This window comes from Stenella coeruleoalba, assembly GCF_951394435.1.
Source record: "Stenella coeruleoalba genome assembly, chromosome: 3".
NCBI classification, from domain to species: domain Eukaryota; kingdom Metazoa; phylum Chordata; class Mammalia; order Artiodactyla; family Delphinidae; genus Stenella; species Stenella coeruleoalba.
The window spans coordinates 153,058,977-153,083,184 of NC_137148.1; the positions used below are offsets into that span (position 1 = coordinate 153,058,977).

The window sequence follows — 24,208 nt, forward strand, 5'->3', positions numbered from 1 at the left end:
CGGTCACTTGTAGTCCTTGACTCAGAGTCCCCTTTCTCCACCTACAAACCCCAAAATGTTGCATCTCTCTGATTCTGCTTCTATTAGGACATCTCTCTCTTTCTCTTTCTACAGTTGGGAATGGTTTTCTGCTTTTAAGGACTCATGCAATTAGATTTGTTCCATGAGGTAGTCCAGGATAATCTTTCTATCTCAAGGCCTATAACTTCAGTCATATCTGCAAAGTCCTCTTTACCATGTAAAGTAACATATTATTGGGTTCTAGGGATTAGGGTGAGGGCATTTTTAGGAGCCATTATGCTGCCTACCACACCCTTAACAAGTGACCTTGAGAAAATTACTGAGACTTTAAAGCCTTACTTTCCTCAAACATAAAATGGAAAGAAAGATAACTAGTTAATATCATGAAAGTGAAACAGTATATATGAAATCAACTAATTCAAAAAATAAGATTTCTTCTTTTTCTTTATGATTGGCATGATTCTCAGAGTTCAGTTACTTGAAGAGTTACTTTTTTTTAAACAGAACTAAGGAATTTCAGGGTTCAGGTGCTGTAAGATTGTCTGAATTATCTGAGTAACAATTAGCTAAGCACAGGTGTAAAGCATTTGATTTACTCCCTGGTGTCCTTTATCTTCTCATCCCACTAAATCCATATCCCTTGTCTAGCTCCAGCCAGTAGAGTCAGAGTTTGTTTTACTGTTTAACTAAAGTTCAATTTAAATTTGCTCTACCTCTCCAGATTCTCAGCCCTGGTTGCATATTATATTCACCTGGGGAGATTTCAAGACCTACTTGATGCCAAAGTTTTACCTATCATGGATATTTGAGGAGGGACCTGGAATGAAATGCTCTAGCTTATGGTTTGGGGAGCCAAATCATAGTCTACACTGAGCCAAATCATTTGCGAGATCAGCTCTAAAAAGCAATTTATCTGTGGTGACTGATGCTCTTCCTTTGTCAGTATGCTTGTCCCTCTTTGGGGGAAAAGAAGAAGGGGAAAAAAACCCCAGCGGTTGGGCTCCCTGAATTATAACCTGATGCTGTGGAATTAGTGTTGGCTCAGAGCGCACATCTTCGGATACCCATTCTCTCTCCTGCTTCCTTGCATGAGCTTATATCTTTGGGCAGTTTTTCATCCACCACCCTCTTTTGCTTCTAATCTTAGCAAGTAAAGTCTCTCCTTAATGAAACAGCATTTCATGAGACTTACTGGGAGCATAGGTCTGTTCCAGACCTATCCTATGTTAGCTAAAGCAGATATAAGTGATGTATTTTTGGCATTCATCCTTGTGGGTTGGAGAGAGAAGACAGAATTTTATCCTTTAGGTGTCATATGACTGGGCAAATGGGCTCATTCCCTCTACTGCCTACCATGTAAAATACTGAGGGTATTACCTCTAGAAGGTATCTTCTAGGTATCAAAATAGCTCAGATAAGTCATATTTCTCAGTAAAAGGTGACAAAACTATGGCTTAGGTGGTGAATTTTCCATGTCAATTTGTCTGGGCCACCATGCCCAGTTATTTGGTCAAATATTATTCTGGATATTTCTGTGATGGTGTTTTTGTGTTTTTAAAAATTTTTATGTTTTATTTATTTATATTTTTGGCTGCATTGGGTCTTCGTTGCTGCACATGGGCTTTCTCTATTTGCAGCAAGCGAGGGCTACTCTTTGTTGTGGTGTGCGGGCTTCTCATTGCGGTGGCTTCTCTTGTTGCAGAGCATGGGCGCTAGGTGCACGGGCTCAGTAGCTGTGGTGCATGGGCTTAGTTGCTCTATGGCATGTGAGATCTTCCCAGACCAGGGCTCAAACCCGTGTCCCCTGCATTGGCAGGCGGATTCTTAACCACTATGCCACCAGGGTGTTTTTGGATGAAATTCATAATTAAATTTGTGGTGGACTTTGAGTAAAGCAGATTATCCTCCATAATATGCATGGGCCTCATCCAATCAGGTGAAGCTCTTAATAAAGACTGACCTCCCTGTCACAAAAAGGAATTCTGCCAGAAGACTTACAGAAATTGAACTGCAACTCTTCCGAGTCTCTAGACAGCCTAACCTGCAGATTTTGAATTTACCAAGCCTCTATTATTGTGTGAACCAATTGTTTAAAATCTCTCTCTCTTTCTCTATCTTTATATAGATATGGATATAGATCTAGGTATCAATATCGATATCTAGATCTATATCTGTCAGTATATATGGGCACATTGTATACACATGCTGTTGGTTCTGTTTTTCTGGAGAACCTTGACTAATACAGTGGCCCATATAAATAAAAGGATGAACCCAAGTTCACCCAGGTAGAAAGTAGTACAATGAGAACTGGAACTTAAGGCCTCATGACTCATTCAGCTGTGAACACTGACCCAGAACTGGCGTCCGCACACTCTGGCCCACTGATCAGATCTCGCTTGACTCCTGGTTTTGTACATAACGTTTTGCTTGAACCCAGCCGCACTCATTCATTAACGTATCGTGCATGGCTGTTTCTGTGCTACAGCAGCAGATGGGCAGTTGCAATGGAGACGTATGGTACAGAAAATCCAAAATATTTACTATCTGACCCTTTACAAAGAAGATCTGCTGACCCCTGCTCTAGGATGCCATCTGATTTCTGATAGCACCGAGGAGAATAATTCATGCACATTGGGATAGATTGTTAATCTCATGTCCTCCTTAGGTCAAAGATCTCTTAAATGCTCACCCTTGCAATAGCCAGCTTGGGGAGCATTGTCTGAGGATGCAGAAATTTTTCTTGCCAGGTCTTTCCAATCCACACTGCTCCCTGACTATGGTTCTTAAAACCTTTTTTTTTTTTAAATTTTTATTGGAGTATAGTTGATTTACAGTGTTGTGTTAGTTTCAGGTGTACAGCAAAGTTAATCAGTTATACATGTACATATATCCACTTTTTTTTTTTTCTTTTTTCAGTACGCAGGCCTCTCACTGTTGTGGCCTTTCCCGTTGTGGAGCACCGGCTCCAGACGCGCAGGCTCAGCAGCCATGGCTCACGGGCCCAGCCGCTCCGCGGCATGTGGGATCTTCGCGGACCGGGGCACGAACCCGTGTCCCCTGCATCGGCAGGCGGACTCTCAACCACTGTGCCACCAGGGAAGCCCCACTTTTATTTTTTTTTTGGAGTCTTTTCCAAATAGCCCATTACAGAGTACTGAATGGAGTTCCCTGGGCTAATAAGAAGAGCAGGTTCTTACTAGTTATCTATTTTATGTATAGTAGTGTGTATATTTCAGTCCCAATCTCCCCATTTAGCCTCCCCGCCACAATCCCCTGGTAACCCTAAGTTTGTTTTCTACATCCGTGCCTCTACTTCTAAAACCTGTCTATTTTAACCAACTACCACTCATTGCTTACTGTCTCTGGCTTCATGTACTTGATAATAAATCTACTTCTTGTTCTATCCTGGATGACATGTTCCAAGGACTGAGATAATATCTTATTCTACATAATTTGTCCTTGATATTGTCTATCTTGGGGTCTTCATCTATGTCCCAAAGAAGACAGTCACTCTGTCTTCTAGTACTACTATTAATACCACATTTTATGGCATGAATTTGACCCAATGCACTGAACTATCCCTTTAGAAGCTGTATGCAACCTGTCACTGGGTTTTAGCACAGGGGTAGAACTCAGATTAGTGATCATATATAAACAAATCTACTTGACCAGAAACTTTTTGTCTCACCATTTATTACACAAGTAACTTCTGTCTTTGCATCTATGATGTAAATATTTTTAATCTCCTAAATTATCTGAAAAATTATTTAGAGCTTCCATTTCAGTAGGCATTGGAATTGCTGTGTTATGACTATTTCATTAGTTTATTTCCAAGTGTTAAATTAGGCTTCAAGCTTTGGCCAAGAGTAGACAGGAAAGGGTTTCAAAGAAATGAAGAGTGGGAAAAACTTCTGATGCAAGGGAGACTTAATAAAGATTTGATTTTGAATCAATAATTTATAATAAAAGTTTGAGTTTGAATCAATAATTTATGTCATTGCAAAATAGCTCCCTGGTAAAATTCCATTCTTTGGTAATCATTAAGTACAGAAATTAACAATCAAAATATGCAGTGACCGTCTTCATTTTCTAAAAACAAACCTATATCTAGATGAGAGGAGAATTCATCTCGTAACTCAGGCTCTGGACTTACGACTCCAAGTTCTGTCTTCTTTCAACCATACCTGCTAAGTTTGTCTAACTTCTTGAGCATGAGGTAATGGTGTCAGCTTTCATCCCCTTCCTCAGTATATAGCTTGGTGAGTATGAGTAAGGGATCTAAAACTTGAGAACCTGGGTTCAAATCTTGACTCTAAAATTTACTTGTTGAGTACTCTTGAGCATGTTATCTGTTTTTGCCTCAGTTTTCTCATCTATAAAATAGAGATACCATTACTTCTCTCAGGGAGTTGCTATGAGGGTGAAAGAGAAAATTCATACAATGCAAGAATTTATCAGTTCTTGGAACACAATAAATACCGAAAAATAATGTTAGCCATTATCAAGGCCCCCTCATTTTATGGATAATATAGATTAGTTTATATAGGTCTAATATTTACATATGCATAAACATTTTGTACCTATGTGTGTGTATACGTTCTTCTTAGAAAGTGAGCAGTCAACATTCACATCTAAAAATCTGTGCTCTGTGAAATGTAGATCTCCTGTGTACAGACACAGTGCTATAGTTATCTATTGCTACATAATAAAGAAGTCCAAACTTAGTGGTGAAATAAACAAAAATTTTAATATGTGCCCAGATTCTGTGGGTCAGCAATTCAAACAGTACACAGAGGAGATGGCTTGTCTCTACGCCATGACTGATATCTGAAACCTCAGCTCATGAGGATTCGGATGGCTGGAGCTGGAATCATCTAGATAATTTTAATTCACATGTCTGGCCCTTGAAGACTGGGCCCAACAAGGACTGTTGACTGGAGTGCCTATAGATGGCTGCCCAGGTGGCTTGGACTTCTCATAACGTGGTAGTTAGGATTCAAGATAGAGTATCCCAAGAGAATGAGTGTCCAGGGTTGAAGCATTCCACGAGAATCATGCAAAAGCTGCATGACCTTTTATGACCTAGTCTTAGATGTTACATAGCATCACTTTCATTATATACTATTGCAGGCGTTGGAGACCTTTTTCCATAAAGTGTCAGACAGTCAATATTTTAGGCTTTACAAGCCATACAGTCTCTTTTGCAACTACTTAGCTCTGCTGCTGTGATGTGAAAACAGACACAAACAATACATATACTAAGGAACATGGCTGTGTTCCAATAAAGCTTCATTTATTAAAGCTGGTAGAGGCCTAGACTTGGCCCACCAGCCATAATTTACTGACCCCTGCTCTATTGTTTGAAGCCATGGAAAGCCTGCCCAAATTCAAGGGAAAACGCCCACAATCTGGATGCGAAGAATGGCAGTGAATCTGAGACCCTGTATTAAAACCACGACATATGGGATATTTATAAGAGGATCTGTCTGCATACCTTGTTTCTCCCATGTATGGTGGGTATGAGGTATTGGGACATCTTACATCTCTGTAAGCCTGGGTCAGGGTCAAAGTTGGAATCTGAACTCAATGACCTTGATTTCTGGAATAATCGGTAACTCTAATTATGATTTGCTTACACTCCTTACCCCAATAAATATACCACAAAAGATAGATTTCAAGTAAACAATTGCTTTATGGCAAATTTTTATCAAGTCTCCATTGACTGAATTATTCCATTTTGGTTGGAAAGCATGAGCTTTTTTCTTTCCTAAAGAGATCTGCAACTTTTCAGATGTGGCATTTCATTCTACTGAGAGGATGATGTAGGTTTTTATAAACGGAAAAAGCAGGGCAGGCTGAGTTCACTCAGATCGTACTAGTGCTTAAAGGAATAACCGAAACTGGAACACAGGCTTCCAGGTTTTCCTGTCCTGTGCTCTTTCCGGTAGGTGCCATTGTCTGCTGGGTCTGGCGGTAATAATTTCTGACCTTTACCTCTCTACGCTCTTGTGAAGTGGTTTGGGGCTTTGTTAGCTTTCTTATGAGTTTGTACTAAATTGTGTCCATAAAGTAGGCTGAATTCCTCAGGGAAGGATGATAGCTGTTACTGTGTTATTACTGGAAATGTTGTGTTGGTTACCTTTTTTTCTTTTCTTTTGTCCAGTTGTATCCTGAACTTAAAAGTTATATTATCCGAAATGAAAGATGTGCATCTGGTAGAAAAGACTAATTTAAGGGATGAAAATTCCTGATGATTGCTTCAGTCAACCCTTAATACACACTGAGCTTCATTAGTAAGTAGACAACTCTCAGACCATTCCCTTGGAAGAGGTCGCATAATCAGGCTTTGTGTTGATTTCGCATTCTGTTCGGTAGAGACAGAACAAATTAGAATAATTAGCTGGTACAGGAAAGCACAATGAACTTTCTTCTGTTTTTGTGATGCATCCCATAATAAGGGTTGAAAATGAGACTGGAGGTAAGAACGTGAAACTCAGAAGAGCAAAGGAGAGAGGATATTGTTTCTTTGAAAATATTCTTTCAGTGTTGGCCCAGAAGAAATATGAAGCTGAGGAAATTTTTTTTTAATGATGATTTTTGTGTTGATGATGTGAGTGTGGAATTAGTAAGAATCAGGAAGCAAGCATCCTTTTCCACCAAGGACTTGGGAGCAAATGAAGCCATAAATACTCCCTGCTCTTGGAAACCCTTTTGGAGCAGTAATCAGAGAAGGGTAAAGGCAAAGCCTCAGGGCAGAGGTGTTCAGAGCAAAGGGATAGGAGGAGAACAAAAGGAGAGTGGATATGTTTAGAGCTGTCATTTTCAAATTTACCTGCTTCTGATTCAGTGCTGCTTTGCTGCTCTGTTGGTCCAGTGGAAATCCTCAAAGCAGGAGCAGCCGTATTTTAAAATAATAAGGTTAGAACAAATGACTTTAATCCAGGTCTCTTTAGCTCAAAAGCACAGAGGAGAGTGTGAGGAAAGAGTGAGGCCACAGGGAATTGTTCACTGGGTACCTTTTCCCCAAACCTCACTAACTGGGAGAAACTGACCACTGGATTATGTGCCTTGAAGGAAAGCAAATATGTTGAAAGCAAACAGTGTGGAGCTTGTTTAGAAAGCAAGCTGTATCATTTGGTCACCTGCTGATGATAATAGCATTGGCTGAGACCTGACCATTTACAATGAAGGCACTTCTGTAGGTAATAAGTTCCAGGAGGGCCCGAACTGAGTATGTCTGTTTCAGCATTTAGCATGGTCTAGCATCTGAGAGGCCGGTACATTATTGGCATATAGTAGACTTAAAAATGGATATTTGTGGATTGTCTGAATGAGTGGATGTGTGTGATTCACCTCCTATTTGCAGGTCCTATGCCCTACAGTGGATTTTCAACGTCAGGTTGTGAAAGTATTTATGACGGGGATTGGCACTGTTCCCTATCTAATGGATAAAGATTACACATGAAAGGACTTTACATTGACATCCCAACAGCCTCATAGGAATTATTTAACAAAAAAATAAAATTGGATTCTGTATAATTTCTAATTTGTAAGCTGGCCAGAACACTGGTATTTCAGCCAGTCCTCTGGTAGTTCCGATGACGTCCCCATGATCACCCAGGCATAATCAGAATGGCTTTAGGATTTGGGAGCCAAAATGTTCCTCAGTATTTATGGCATTGCTAGTCCATTTAAGAAAATGGAGTATTGAAAAAATAGCTTCAGACACAATATGGCATTTTATGATTTAGCATGAAATCTGAGAAATATAGAGGTTATCGGAAGCCTGCAATGGTAACGTTCCCTCTGCTATTGAAGTTATTGTCTTTAAACAAAGGTTCTACATCAGTAATGCTATATATATATTTTTTTTTTATGATATTCAGGTTAATTTCCTATTCTCTCTAAGGAAGTAATTGGTTGGTTGGTATGGGAGATGGTGTGGCTTCCAAAGGTGAAAAGTATTATTTTGTTGTAATTTCCAGCTACCTAAGGATGGGAGAGGCCCAGGACACTGCAGTCAGTATATTATGTGGAGCAGGTTATATTGTGGTTTATTTATGAACTTTTACATGTTTATTTTCTATGCAAGTTTGTGTGCTCCTTTTTGAGTTTTGGTAGGTAAGTGTTTTGTAACTTTGGAATACTTGGAGTTTATATATATATATATAAATGTAGTAGTTAAAGCCGTGGAGAGTGTACTAGTCTACCTAGGTTCAAATTCTGGCTTTACCCTATGACTTCCCTGTGGCTTCTTCTGCTCACCTATTAAAAAGGAGGATAATAAGACTGCTGTGGTGAGTTACATACTAAGTGCTATTTAAGCATTTGCTATAATGATCATGTATACTCGAAGGCAAGGAACTTGCCCCTTGATCGTCTCTGTATTCCTAGTGCTTAAGAATTCCTAGTGCTTTCCTAGTGCATTGTCTTAGGCTAGAGATAGCTCAGTACAGTTCTTCTCACTATAAAGTACTGTTACATTGAAAGTCTTTGCTTGTGTACTAATAATCTATGACATATCTGCTGAGGACAAAGAAAGGAATAGTTTTAAAACTGCAATGGATAACAAAAGATTGTATGATGTAATGCCTTTATTATGTAATTATAAAACTAACAAATGATCATGGTAGAAAATTTGAAAAACTCCTAGACAAAAGAGAGGTCAACAAAATTTGGAGTAACTTTCAGAGTGTAGAGTTGTCCATGAATATTAGTGCTTTCATTTTTTCTAGGACTTTAAGTCGACTGCTTCTTAAGAATGTATTCCTGATATTTTACTTTAATGATGTTTTCATCATGGGGACACACACACACACAGAAATCTGTCAAAAAAAAAAGGCATGTAAATCACTGATGTTTCAGATAGCCACATGAAATAAAGTGAGAAAGGTCAACAAGCTGAAAGAATGTGGAGTAGTATCTCCTTAATTGCTTACATAACTCTGATAATTACCTCTTTGTGGATAAAGTAATTAATGGGGAATCTAATTTAAGAAAAAGATATGAACTGCTTGGCTTCTCGAAGCCAAGTATTTCTTTCCACAAAAGGTTGCTTTCCACGGCCATTCTTCCTTATTACCCGACAGGGAAAGAGTATTGTATGGCAAAGGATCTTCCTGAAGGAGGGTGCTTCCCACACTGATTGTCATAAGTGACTTCGCGATTACTGTTGCTGTATTACCAAAATCTTAAACTAGGATATTTTTGACAAATTTGGCCCTTAGTTAATTTTTAGAGCTACAAACTGTCAGATGGCTCTGAAATAACAATTGTCTGGCTATTCTTCAGGGTGATCACAATATGGAAATGATCTTGAGGTATCACTAAAAAGCAGGAAGGTGTGAGTCTTCCTTTGGTTCCAGAGTGAAATGCGAGTTGGAGTTGGAGTTGGAAAAGAGGCCCACAACCAAGTGATAGAGAAGGAAATGTGAGGTCATTGGTGAAAAACCAGGTTGAAGTTAAGGTGAAGAGGCATGAGGAAATGGGCAACTGTTCCAGTATTACAAAGATCATCAAGAAGCATATCCATGAATGTGGTTTGTATTGCAATCTGCTGAAAAAGAGACAAATATCCTGGCCTGGCCTTCATGGAGATTATATTTTATTGATTCTGATAATAGATTATTGTTGAAAAGGGCCTCCTATAAATTATAACCATGCAAAGGCAGCAAGATAATTTTTTTTCTTTATGTATGTGTTTCTCATTCCTACTCACTTCTATCTTAGGGGAAGAGAAAATCACAAAAAGCAAAAATGTCAATTCTCAGCTATTCATTTTCAATATAATTTTTTTTCCAAATTCCAGTGGAGGCAATAGGTTAACTGTTAAGATTTGTAAGCCTCAAAAAGCTAGATTTTTACAAAGTGTAGCCAAATTTTATTCTATAAATAATAGCTTTGCAAATAATATATGGTGATGCAAAGTTGGAAAAAGCTGGTTTTCCTTCCGTGAATGGCTTCACTGTGCTGGGAGAAGAGGCACAGAAGAAATCAACGTAATTAAACGTGGGGTGAGTTTTCCTGATAGGGGACTCTAGTGCTTTAAAATAGACTAGATAATCCTAAGGATAATCTGAGGGTAGAACAGACCAATGCCTCATTTCCAATCTGGTACCCTGGAAGAAAACAGTGTATTTTCTTTAAGGTCTTGAGAGGTTTTTCTTCTGCTTTGTTTTGGTTTTGGTTCATTTTGTAATCAACCTTATTAAGGTATCATTTACATACAATAAAATGCAGACATTTTTAGTCAACGGCTCAGTGACTTTTAATTAATGTATACATTTGTATAACTAGCACCCCCATAAAGATAGATAACAATTCTAAAACCCTAGAAAGTTTCCTCCTAGGCTTTTGCAAAAGTATCCCCATCTCCCACCCCAAGGCCACCACGGATCTGTTTTTTATCTTTAGAGATGACTTTTGCCCAGTTTACAATTTCATGTAAGTTGAATAATACAGTAGGTGCCCTTCTGATCTGGCTTCACTTGCTCAGCATATGGTTTTTGAGATTCATTCATGTTGGGATGTTTTAAACCAGGACTTTAGCCTGGGTGGCTGATGTTGTCTGAAGGCACCTATAGGTACATCTGAGTCTCTGGCATTGTCACTGTCTGTTCTTGGCTCAGTATTTTCAACTTTATAAGAAGCACAAGGTTGAAGTAAGGAAGATCATTGTCAGTATAATGGAGGTGAAGTGGGTTCTGTTATATAATATTCTCAGCAAAAATTGACCTGCTTGGAATCATTGTGTTGATAATGGACAAGGATACTCCTCCTCCAAAAACCTTGATACTATAAAACTTCTAAAGGACGGTGTCCTAGGACTCTTTTAATTTTCATATTTTGGGAAACATTTCTGGAGAATTCAAATGCTCGCAACCTGAAAGAAACAATTATTCACCTGAAAGCTGACTCTGCTAAAGTTGAGTTGTCCGACCTTTACATGCTGATAGAACCCAAACAGTCTTGCAAAACAATGCTCTCTTGTTGGATATAAGCATATAGATTGTTTAAGATGGACGTGTATATGCAGTAAAGTGAAAAAGCAAAGAATCTTTGAGTTTCCCTTGCTGGATTTTTTTATTTTTTCATTTAAGTTTCTATAGCATATGCTAATAATTCAGGGAAACCTCAGGTTAGTTTTACATATAATATCCTGACAGGTATGTAGAACTCGTATCAATTGCCCTAAAGAGCTTACCTAGCGTAGATGCATATGAATGCATTTAATAATTGCTTTATTGGCAGCAGTGCCAACCTACACAGTCTGTTTGGTTTTATATCATTCTCATTACTTGCTGTTTACCACTGTATACATTGCTAATGGTGTGGTTTCTATGGCTTGTGAATTTCACGGCCAAATAATATGTAATTTATTGCACACTTCAGTGTAGAAGATGGAGACTCCATAACTTTTCGTGTGCTCTTTGCCCCTTTAGAATGTATTACACTGAGATCAGGCAAAGTAATAAATGTATTTCAAATGTGCGTGATAGGTAGACATCAATTAGGACTGCTGGGCAATATTTCTGCTTCCAGCAACGTAACAGTTTTTAAAGACTAAGCCATTGAACGTGGAGTCACTGAACATGGGACTCAGTTCACTGGGATCCTTCTTAGAAAACTAAAGGAAAACTTGGATTGGATTTGTGTGGCTTATTCAAGTAGTAACTAATCACCTACATCTTGGTGAACTTAATTTGTCACAATTGTTTGGTATTTTATTAACTCTCTTCCCCTTCTTCCCCGACTCTCGCGAGAACGGATCATGAGTATCTTAAAACATACTAAGTCGTCTTCCATCCCTGTTAATCTAACTACAAAAGCACACTTTCCTTATCCAATGTAACTTACTGTCTTTTAGAGTGGCTGGGGTTTTAATTCTCTACAAAATTAAAACCAGCAAAGAGAAACATTTTCAAGGAGCCACCACATTGTAGAGCTTTAGAAAGAAGACTTTAGAATTAAGGGCAACTATATCATTTTATAGCTAAAGCACCTGAGGCCTAAAGTAGGAAGGTAACCATCGAGGTCAGGGAAAGGGGTTGAAGATCAGGTTTCCAGAAAGAGTCTAGAGGGACTCAATCTGAGCAGGTCAAAAACTGAAAGGAGGCCACGAATGTTCTGGGAAGGCTGGCATCTGGCCTCCAGTGTGGGATTCAGATGGGGAGTGGGTCCTGGGGGAACTGAGCTTCTGCAGTAGGCAGAGAAGTCCACCTCCTCTCCGGAAAGTACCACTGACATCAGGGAGTTGAGAGGAAAGAGCAGAATTCCAGTCCACCTGAGAAAGCAGGCCAGTCTGATTAACTCTGAATTTAGGCTTATTTCAGATACTTCTTGAGAAAGAACTTGGACAAGAGCAAGTCCCACGCAGCCTCTTTTAAATCCATGCCCAGTATTTTCTGGTGGAGCTGCTTAAACCCTCCAAGTGACTCCAGTATTTTAATTTCACTCTGTATTTAATTCCGACAGTTCTATGATTGATTCTTTAATGGGCAAATAAGGAGGGTCACAAAAGAGTGTGAATGTATTTTACAGGATGAGGATGGGCGGAGTGGAGCAGTCTGGAACAGGACACCAATAAAAACGGATCTTGGTAAAGAAGAACGTCTATTAGAAATGGAGAGGAATGCGCAAGGAAATTAGTGCCTGACACCACGCCCTTCTCTCTGCATGTTTAGAAGCTAGTTTCTAATTTTATTTTCGTAGGAGCTGTCCCTGTGATGAATTCTCTTTTACCTCCACACCATTTACCACATGGACATATTGTGAAGTTTGTGTGAGAGAAAGCAAGTATTAGAATTTGTCTTGCAAGGAGCTATAAACACTTCCTGGAACAATCTAGGGTAGAAGGAAAAGGAAAGGAAGGTGGAAACAAAGGAGAAAGACAGCTAATGATGCTGGAGTGTCTCGCTGGGATTTGTGGTGTCTCTTTTTGAAACTAAGTACAGAAAGTCAGAACTTGACTGATTGTTTCCTGATCACGGTTTGTTTTCAGTTTTGCTTTTTTCTTGCTCTCTCATCAGTTATTCCAGCCATTGCTATGTCATTTTCAGTTTCAGTAAGCATGCCTGTCTTGTTTCCATTTGCATTATTCATGCAAATGTTGATTGAACTGATGACCCCGAGTTATCAAGGAAACATTAGATACACCAGTAGATACATTTCTTAATTTTAGAAAAACATTACCGAGTGAAGGTTAAAATAACTCCTCTTCAATTTGTCATTTTAAAAAAACTTCTCCTAACATACAATACCTCATTGCCTAACAATGCCAGATAAATGAAGAATTCCTATGTATTCATGAATGCAGGCTAGTCTGTATATTTTTTGGCAGGTATGACCGTTACCGAGGGTAACGGCCTGGTTTGCCGGCCATGTCCTGTCTCCTAGATAGTTGTAGTTTCTGTTGTCTTTCAGTTGGTCCATTGGATATCAGAGGTGAATTTATAAAACTATACTTCCCTTTACACTTAGTTTTTTGTTTTGTTTTGTTTTACTTGAAGTATAGTTGATTGACAATGTTGTGTTTCAGGTGTACAGCCAAGTGATTCCGATATATGTATTTCTTCTTCAGATCCTTTTCCATTATAGGTTATTACAAGGTATTGAATATAGTTGCCTGTGCTATACAGCAGGACCTCGTAGTTATCTACTTTATACATAGTATACACTTACTTTGTGTGATCCACGCTGGTCAGACCACATGATTATTTTCACTTCTGATATAATTTTTTCAGGTCCAACCTCAAATCTTTGATAAGAAGATATTTTTTAGCATGTGTGTGCTCTAAATCCAACAGTAGTTATTAGAGATATGGTTTTGCATTAGGTATTCTTCACTTTTTTGTTCTCGGCCAACCAACTGAAAACTAGCATTTATTTTCTGGTTGGTTTGCTAGATGTTTATGACTATAATAAAAGTCTTAAATTTTGTCTCATATCTTTAAGCACAATCTGAATTAGCAATGGGTATTGTGCTATACATAGGGCCTGTGATATAAATATTGTATCTAATTTCAAAAACATATAGCCTAGAAGGGAACACAGACACATATGCAGCAATTATGGCAACTGCATTTGTTTACTAAGTGAAATAGCACTGAGATGGATAAAGTGCTAGCAAGCCTTGAAGAGGCAAATCAGCTTCAAAAACAGATGCGCAGTTCTTTAAAAATCTTTTTAACATTTTTCCATCTACATGTAGACTATAACTTAGCATAAAAACGGTACGGGTTTTATTTTAAGTAATGTAGCATTTTGACATCCTCATAATGAAATTAAATCCAGAAGGAGGTTTCTCTCCATGATCTCTTGAAATGGTCCTTGATCATCCACAATATTTCCCATCAACACAAAGGTGTTACCAAGGGCAGGAAACTCCAGCATTATTAAAGTTTCATAAAGCAAAGTCAATTTTAAGAATATAATGTCCCCAAACTGATAAAGGTCTTGACAGAAAATTTCAAGGGAAGCATAAATTATTTTTTGTTTGTCAGAGGGCAAAAATATTTAGGTTGAGTTAATGAATGGTAGAGTTTTTGAGTGGAGAGTGTCCTTAAAATATTATGTAGATCTGTACTGTCAACAGATGCTAGCCACATGGCATTATTTATATTTAAACAAATTTAAAAATAAGATTAAAAATTCAGTTCCTCAGTTGCATTTGCCATATTTCAAAGATGTTTATTAGCTCCATGTAGCTATTGAATACTGCATTGCATGGTACAGATATAGAATATTTTCATTATCACCAAAAATTCTATTGAGCAATACTAAAATTATACCCAGATATTCACAGAGAAGGCAACCAAGTCTCAAGGAAATAATATAACTTCCCCAAGATCACACAGCTGTGTTTTTAAAGAAAAAGAAAACGACACAAAGGAAATAGTAACAGAGGCATTAACGAAACCCAGTAAGTTTCTGGAGCAGTCAAAGTAGGGTTTAAAAGTGCATACTTAGCTGTTAGCAGGGTTGAAGCTCTTGATGGTTGGTAAGAGCTACCTGCCTGAATTTGGACATTAGCATTTTATGCAATGAATTAAAAGCAAAAAATCCTTTCAGCGAATGGCTGCCAGCTCCATAGTTTTAGCCACTGCCGTGCTTCCAGATTATGTTTATCATTTTCATGTACAGGGCACCACTGTGAAATGTGACAGTTTATCTGACCCCAGAGAAATCAAGAAATCTTGTGGGGGTTATGGCTATATTTGAAAAGGTTGATTTTTAAATGCATCATGCAGACTGGCCCTGTTGTAAAAGCGATTCCTGCCATCAAATAATCAAAATGTAAACTCTCTTCTTACCTTGCAAAAGTCAAAGATAGTCCCTGCATCTTTATTATTTCGTTGAAATCCAAATATTGTTTTTCCATTCTCTAACTTGTTTTCCTCACAGTGTTATCAACTATTGCCAAGGAAGGAAAGGTTAGATTTATCAGTCAAAGTTTGCTAAAGGCCCCCTAGGTAACTGAACCCTCAGGAGAAACAATCATCATGTATTCTTTTTCTGTTGTTTCAGTATCTTCGTAAAGAGTCATTTCAATATGTTTGGTTCTGTAGCAGAGGTTCTGTGAAGTGCTTATCTTCCTCTGAGGTCCAGAAAGCCTGCGAGTCTGTGGGTAAAGATGGGTAAGGAGAGAGAGGGAAGGAGGCTAGATAGAGGCTCAGTGCTGAGATAAGGACAGTGTTCTAAAGCCTCCTGCGGGTGAGGATGGGGTGCACAAACACCCACGACTAATCTAGACAGAAACTGAATAATCAAGGGGACGACCAGTGTGAAGTCATGTGGTCACCTCTCCCTCTAGAAATAAACATTGCCCTCAGTAAGTCTCCCCCCTGCCCCAGAAGAGCATTAGGAAGGTCTGGAGAGGGGGATTATTGGCAGAAATGGGAAAAGCAGGTTGAAGGGATTAGCCTGGAGCAGAGAGCCCAAGAAACCCAAGCCACTAGATGGAAGGCAGACTTTTCATGGAAGTCTCCAAGCCCAAGTCAAGTTCTGGGACCACCAAGTACAAGTCAAAGAGTGCTCATTTAACCCCTTTGGGCCCCCACGGGAGAATCCTTCAAGAATCCTTCATGTCCTGCTGGTTTGCAGCGAGTGGCTCACAGCTTTAAGGCCTCCTCTGCCAGATGGAGAACTATTTCAAACATCCTGCCTCTATTTTGTACTCTAGCAATGCAGACCGGAAACCTGACCCCATTTTCAGGTTCTAAAGAGAAATTCTAAGTACCTGAAAGACTGAGGAACATGGTGGCTTTTATTTAAGATGTGGAGAGACAGAGCACATACCTGGACTTGGGCATGCAGCAGCACCGAATTGCACCAAGAGTTCCCTTTATTTTCTCTCGCATCTCTGTTCCTCCTTTTTTCTCTGCTGGATTAGCCATGGGGACTCCAAGTTCTTCATTGTGTGGTCCTGGTACCAAGATTCTCCTGGGAATTATAAAGCTATTCACCTGCTACATCGAGCACTTCTTATTTTTTCCCCAGCAACGTAAGTCATCCTTAAGAAGGGTCAGGGTGCTAGCTCTTAAATATATTTTAGTCATCCCTTTGTACATTAAATTCTCTTTCTTGGAGACTGCTCCTGACATGGTGTTCACCGTGCTCTCAGCTGGCCTCCTGAAGTTCTGCCCTGCCTTCCCCACCAGGTACAGTTCAGGAGCTGCCTACCTCAGGGTGATAGGTTATCTTCTAGTTGCTTTATTCCTTTCCCTTTTACATTTAGAGAGTATAATTGGAATACATAAACTTCTCTATGACCACAGCTTTATTTGCAACCCACAGGTTTTGTTATGGCATGTTTTCATTATCATTCAATTAATAAAATTCTAATTCCCATTGCAACTTTATCTTTGACCTACATAATGATCAGACGTATGTCTTTAATATCCAACTATTTGCTAAAATATTGGTTATATAGTTTTAAATTTCTTGCTTATTCAGAGTCTTGTTTTATAACCAGAATATAGTCAATTTTATAAATGTGCCATGTGCACCTAAAAATTTCTGCGGGATATATATATTCCATCATGGTTGGTGCAGTGTTTTATATAAATTTAGGCCAAAGTTTTAATGATGGTATTCAGATCTTCTATAATCTGCTGATTTATTGTTGTGGTTCTATGTTACTGATCTAGGTAATTCAGATTTTTCTATTTCTACTTAGATTTTTGGAATTTCCCTTCATATATTGCATTGAAGTTTAGATTTATAATATATTCCTTGTAAAGTAACAGTGGGTTTTATTATCCTGCATTATTGCCAGTGATACTTTTTGCTTTCAAATCTATGTTAACATTAAAAAAATCTTCTTCAATTTTACTTATTGTTGTTATGACATAATTGTTGAATCCTTTCATTTTCAATCTGACTCTTGTCTCTTGTAGGTGGCATAGAATTAGGTTTTTTGTTTGTTTCAATAATCCTTGTCATTTGAGTATTTACAGTTAATGTATTTTCTTACAGATCGTTTACTCCTTGTTTACTATTTGTCCCACCTTGTTATGTTCCTTTTGCTCTTCTTTCTTCCTTTGAGATTTCTTCAAATTCCGTTTTGCCTTGTATTAGCTTGTTATTTTTATATAAGTAGCAGTTACACATGTACCATGACTTATTAGCTGTTTTACTGCTTCTCAGGCAATGCTGAAATCTTACATTTCTTTTACTATATTTTCCTCTTCCATTTGTTTTAATGCATTCTAATTTTTGATATATTTTATTATTACCCTTTTGTGTTGTTAGATTTTATTTAGGTTTATCCACTTATTTATCCTTTCTGTTATACATAATTCTTTATAAAGTCCTTATTTTCATCTGTGATAATCTTCCTTCTGCCTGCAGGTCTCCCTTTATAATTTAATTCAGTCAGTTCTGATGAGAAAATATTTTCTAAATTTTGTTTGTCTGCAAATTTCCTTATTGCATCTCTCCTTCCAAACAACAATTTCTCTGCCTCTAGAATTCCCAATGGGCAGCTCTTTTCTTTAGCACTTAAAAATGTTATTCCATTATTTTCTAGTATCCATTCAGTTTCTCTGAGAAGTAAACTGTAATCTTAATCCTATTGTTCCTTTGAAAGTAATCTCTCTCTTTTTCGTTGGGCTGCTTTTAAGATGTCATGTTTTTCTTTGCTGTTCATGAATTGTACTGTGGTGATCTTAGGTGTGGTTTTCTTTGTATTTGTTCTTGTTGCTTTTTTTTTAGTGCTTGTTGAATTTAAGGCTCCATATATTCCTTTTAGTTTTAGAGAACTCTCAGCTGTTAATATTTCTGAAATATTGTTTTCATCCCAATCTCTCTCTCCTTTTTTCTTTGGACTCCAGTTTACACATATGATAAAAATGTTTACTGTGGCCCATATGTCTCAAATGCGCTTATGTGTACTTTTTATTCTTTTCGTTTCCCGTGCTTTAGTCTTTATATTGTTACTACTCTATCTTCCAGTTCATTTACCTCTCTTTACCTGTGTCCAATCCACTACCGAGTTTTAAATTTCGTATAATTTTTAACTCTATCAGTTCAACTTCAATCAGTTTCTAGTTTCTAGTTGTCAAGTTAAATTCTTCACCTTGTCATCTATTTTCTTGACCTTGATAATATTTACCAAAATATGTATGAAATTTAATGTTTAGGTCATCTATGATTCTGATTCTGTTTTGTTTTTTATTCTAATTCTCCTTTTCTTGGTAGTCTTGGTGGTTCTTCAGTGAATACCAGACTTGGGATATGACAAGTTGTAGAGAATCTGAATGACATTACAGTTGCCCTTTGGACAACCTGGGTTTGAACTGCACAGATCCACTTATACATGGATTTTTTTTTCAATAAGTAATACAGTACTACATGAGCTGTGGTTGGTTGAATCCTCAGATTCAGAACCACAGATAAGAAGGGCCGACCATAAAGTTGTATGTGGATATTTGACTGCACAGGGAATCAGCGGCTCTAAATACTACATTGTTCCAGGGTCAACTGTATTTTCTTGAGGAGAGAATTTCCTATTCTTAGGTAGGGGAAGATCACCTCAGTCACCTGGACCAACTTCATACTCATTTTCCTTCTTTGTAAGGTTCAATGTAGATGTTGCATCAACCTTCCTAACACACAGACACACAGACACACAGACAGACAGACAGACACACACACACACACACACACACATATGTAGAGACTTCCAGTGTCCTAATTCGTATCATTAGTTTTCCATTGGGCCACAAATCTTTCATAGGTTCTGAACCCCAATTTTGTCTCTTCAGCATTATGAGCCAACTAAGTCTTTGCTTTGACTTCAGTTAGCTTTTGTTTGACTTCTTAGCATCTTGTCTTGTCTACCTTTTATACATGGAAAATACTGCAAGGGAACACTGTTGCTGAATGCAGCTCCGTTCTCTGAATCTTTACTCTCTCTGTGATTTTGGTCCTTAAAATTCTAGCTGCCTTGTTATTTCTCACTTCCAACTCTGGTTTCCTTAGTCCTATGACATTGTCCTAAGATCTACTGGCTTTTCTACCTCTTAGTAGCCACATTTGGTTTCTCAGACTTTTGCTCTTCATCAGTAGTTTCTAAATGACTGGGCTAGAAACGCATGTGCAGAATATTGTTCTCACTTCAGTGAGTTTCTTTCTCTATTTTACTTTTCTAGGTCATGGCTACCTCAGTAGCTTTCTAACGCTCACAGTCAAATGTTGCTTATGATTTATCTGGCCTTTCTAGTGTGTTTTTCTAAGGTAAACTGATATAGTTGGAAACAGAAGTTCGTACCCACCATTTAAAAAATTCTGTTTTGTCTTTCTATGAATTCTCTTTGTCCCATCTTCTGTCACTTTTTCCTACCCAAAATTCCCATTCTCACAGATTATTTTAAGATTAAAAATTATTAAGCTAATACGTTAATTTTGAAAGGAATTAATTTTGCTTTGAACAAGAACATAGATTGGTGAATGGAATATGGAAGATTCCTTAAGACCTTTTTCATCTCTAAGAGTAGTATCCAACCATCGGTACCATCATAAGTTTGTCAACTATGGAAGAAAGCAGTCTTTATAAAATCAGCATTTTTTTTCTTATATTTTTTATTTTTTTGGGTGTCACCAGGACTTGCCTTAGACCACAACTCCTGGCAACACCAAATATAAATGAACCCTGTTACCCATGGGCGTTTACTTGGCTCTGCCACCCTAAGATTGGCCTCCTGGCTCCTTAACCCCAGGGGACTCTAAGCCCTGGGCCACATTCTTGAACCCAAGCCCTGCTCCTCTGTCAGTGGGCAGAATAGTCCTGATACCCCCTGGGACCAGGGACTGGGCACATGGCCCACATCTGCCACCACACGGGTCAGGGCGAGAGGGAAGAGGGACCTTGACATTCTCTTCTGGTTTCCCTCTGGGGCTTGGAGTCAGATCCAGGCAAAGACCCCACCCTTCCGTGTGGAGCTCCTGGCCCCTCATTTGCAGCGCCCAAAACCTGCATCTGGGGAACCCCTCATTTTGCTCCTTTCTTTGGCTGAGGGTGCTCAGGAAGGAAGCACTGCTGAGACCCAGAATCCCAGGCCAGAAGATGCCCAACAAAGTAGGCTAGGCCAGCCCCAGGACATGATACCGCAACTCCCTCCTAAACAAGACTGAACTCATCACACAGATGGGGAAACTGAGGTCGAAGAGGGCAACGGCTTACTGGCGGAGCCTGGAGCAGAGTCTCTAATGGATACATTCCATGTTACCACCAAAACATGGGATTTCTAGAGTGCAGCTCAGCCCGTGCTGACCCCCCCTCTTAGCCTGGCCACCAAGGTCTCGCCTCCATAATCCCATCCCACGACACCCCCTTCCTGTGTCCCGCACAACAGCCGGATTAGACCCCTTGCCCTCAGGCTGTCGTTCACAGGGCTCCTTCTCCCCGAAGCTCCTTCTCCCACCTCTGCCTGCCCAAGTTCAACCAGCCTCTTTAGGGTCCGGCTCAATGCCAGCTCCTTCGTGAGCCACCCAGAGCCCTCATGCTCCTCTAACCTTCCGAGGTGCTTTGCCTCCACCCGCACACCCCGCACTCTGTTGTCCATGTGAGCTGTGGTTACGGTGTGTGAGCTTCCTGAAGCCGCAGACCACCTCCCCTCTGGGCCCCAGCACCTGGCGCAGTACCCAGCACTCAGTAGGTGCTCAGTAAAATCTCCTCCTCATCTGATGCCCTGCCATGTCCTACCAATAACTGACAATAATGGCTATTGTTTATCGAGCATATACCATAAGCCCGGCTCTGGTACTGTCTCCCATCCTCATGTGATGGACCCAGGTCACAGAGGTTGTGTGACTTTCCTGAGGTCACAGCTCTGGAACTGGAACCCCACTGGTTCTTGTGCCTAAATGAGTCTCCTTTCCTTCCCACTCACCTCTTCTAGGTCAGACCACCATCATTTCCTCACCCTGTCCTGTCACTAAAGACTTCTCATGACTCCTTGTGGCCCATTAGACAAAATCTAAACCCCTGAGCATGGCATCTAAACTCTGTGACATCTGGCTTCTTCCCTCTTTGCAGCTTCTCCTCTAGTCTCTGAGCATCACCTCAGTTTCCAGCCTACTGTACCTTGATTTACTTGTAGGCTCTGCACATGCTTTGCCCTCTGCCTAGAACACCCTTCCCCTACTTTTCCTCCTGTGAACTCCTACACAACTCTCAACATCCAAGATCAAGGGTTACCTTCCATTCTAGTCAGATGAGACAAGCAGCAAACGAACTGGACACAAAATTGAGAGCTCTACGAGGGAAGGACCTGTGTCATCATAGTATCCCCAATGCTTAACACATAATCAGTGCTCAGTCAACATTTGTTGAATGAATAAATGAATACTCTCTATATTCTTGTTGACTAAACGGAGAAATGGCAAAAGAATACAAGGCCACAGTATGCATGGCTGGAGGTGGAAGGGAAGACACTGAGGCCAGGAAGGCCAAGGACGTGGTGGAGTACAGTGACAAGTACTTCAGGGGCTGCTCTGCAGCAGAGCCACGCTCTTGGCAGAGGGAGTGTTTGTGAGAGACAGAGGAAGGAAAGTGATGGTGTGAGGGAGGCTCTGAAAGTATGTGTGTGTGTGCACGCACACGCGCATGTGAGAAGGCGGTGGGGATGTATGCGGGGGAGTGTGCGTGTGTGAGTGTGCTGCATTTGTGAATCAGTCTGTGAGAGCGGTGCTGAGGAAGTATGTGAAGGAGCGCGTGTACGTGGCTTGTGGGTCTGTGGCGGAGAGCCCGTGCGTTCTATTTGTGCATGGGGGTCTGCGTGAGAAGGCGAGGGTGTGGGCCACGAAGGCTGTGCCGGAGGTTGTGCATGTCTGCGGGGTGAGGGGGTGGGGACAGTGATTGAGAAAGACAACAAGGAGGGGACACCTGAGGGGGGTGTGAGGGAGAAACCGTAAGTGTGCGGGCGTGGATGGTGTCGTGAGCACGTGCAGGAGACGGTGTGACCGTGAGTGTGCACGACGCGGAGGGTAAGGTAGGATGTCAGGGCGCTGCTGAGGGTGTGGCTGCATGGCCTCGGCCACGGGCCGGGAGCCAGAGGTGGGGGCTGGCCCTGGGCCCAGGGTGGGGGGCTCTGACCGAGCAGAAGGTTCCTCAGAGTTCTCCCTGGGGCCACGGGTGCCAGATCACCAAGTCCCCAGGTAGAGAGGTCGAGCAGGAGGCCCAGATGTGTGTGTGCGCCTCACATTTTGTCCACAGCAAAACCTCTGGGCATTTATTTGTCTTTGTCTGTGTCCGGGTGTGCACGCCTGTGCTTGTGTGCGTGCTGCCGGCTGTGTGTCTGTGCCTGTCTGTCTCTGTATGTATCTGGGCCTTTGTCTCAGTGTGTGTGGCGGTTGGTCTAGGCTTGCCCACAAGACTGTGTCTGGGGTTGTGTGTGTCTACGTGTATCTGTGCCTGTGGGGCACCGGGCATCCTTGATCTGTGCATGTCTAGGTAGGGCTGCGAGCAGCCCCCTGGACCGCCTGTTTGTATCTCTGTCTGTGTGGTCTTAGTGTGAGTGGGAGAACGTTGTGCTTTGGAGACTGTGGATCTAGATCTAGGTGTATCTTTACACACTGTATCTCGGTGTGTGCTTGTGCATCTGCATGTGAGAGTCTGCCATGCGTTGTAGCATGGAAATGCTTATGTGTGTCTGTGGAAGGTGCCTTTGTGAGACCAAGGATCTCCGTGTGTCTCTGTGCCTCTGTGTGTGTATGTGTGTGTTGGGTGTGAGGGGTTTGTCACAGACTGGTGAGCAAGTTAATCTCAGACTCCGTGACACGTGGAATAAAATCACGCTCCCATAATGGAAGAGAACCAACTCTTCACCCTCTGCCCTGGGGGAGCCAGTGGGGGCCAGGGCCAGACTTAGGCCCCTATGCAGGGCCCCCTGTGGCCTCAGCACCCTACCCCCACCTCTCCTCTGCCACACCAGGCTCATTCTGCCTCCAGAGTGCCCCGGTGCCCACTGCTGGCTGGGCTAGGCTCCAGGACATGTGACGGAGCCTTAGAGGCCTGTCCTGGGCCCCCCAGCCCCACCCACTGCTGAGGAGGGCCCTGCCCCAGATGGGAGGGCAGGTGCAGGAAGGAATCTTTGGGCCCCTCCTCCTCCCGGAGGGGAGAGATGAGCTGCAGGCCCGACCTGGATCTTCCATCTCTCAGCAACAAGATTCCTGGTGAGCAGGCTGCGAGGCTTGGCAGGGCGCCTGCCGGAGACCCGCCCTCACCCGCCAGGACGCCTGGGTCCCCAGGGCCGGGCAGCAGCGGGTTCCCTGGGGAGCTAGGAGGGCCCCAGAACTTCAGGCTACAGCTGCCCGGGACTATGGGAAAGCCAGACCCTTCCAGGCTCCCACCCCCAACCACAGACGGCTCCTCAGGCCCCCAGGCAAACCTCCACCCTTCTTCTGGCCTCTCCCCAGCCTCGGCCTTTGCTTCAGAAAACAGACCAGCCACCCAGCACCACCCACTCCCTACCTGAGCCTCAGCACACACCCAGCCTGAGTTCAAGACCTCACCTCTGGGTTTGAGGGCTCTCAAGGCCAGGACTGTGCTGCTTATCTCAGAATGGGGCTTCTGAGGACAGGGCCATGTGTCCCGCAGCTGTGAAATCCCTCTTGGTCTTAGCACTCCTTCCTGACTGAGCAGTCAGGCACCAGGAGAGGATTTCAAACCCAAGGCTGGGGAAAC

At 41.2% G+C, this 24,208-nt stretch overlaps 1 protein-coding gene and 1 pseudogene across 25 annotated transcripts in view; both read right to left on the reverse strand.

Annotated features, from left to right (window-relative positions):
* The window catches only part of LOC307184921 (ferritin light chain-like), a 35,186-nt pseudogene extending 18,771 nt beyond the window's left edge, over positions 1-16,415 (reverse strand). The window contains exon 1 of the transcript in view: positions 16,318-16,415. The product of the transcript in view is annotated as a ferritin light chain-like (transcript). The remainder of the gene's footprint in view (positions 1-16,317) is intronic.
* The window catches only part of LOC307183366 (metabotropic glutamate receptor 7-like), a 198,368-nt gene that overhangs the window by 79,356 nt on the left and 94,804 nt on the right, over positions 1-24,208 (reverse strand). For 13 of the 24 annotated variants that reach the window (XM_079915749.1, XM_079915751.1, XM_079915741.1 and 10 more), the window contains 2 exons: positions 16,318-16,461; positions 12,945-15,640 (listed from right to left, as the gene is read on the reverse strand). The exons of 4 other annotated variants lie outside the window; for them this stretch is intronic. The gene's annotated coding sequence lies outside the window, so the exon portion shown is untranslated. Of the gene's footprint in view, positions 1-8,714; positions 8,847-12,944; positions 15,641-16,317; positions 16,462-24,208 lie in introns of those variants that run through there. 7 more of the 24 variants (XM_079915767.1, XM_079915770.1, XM_079915768.1 and 4 more) reach the window with 2 other exon arrangements.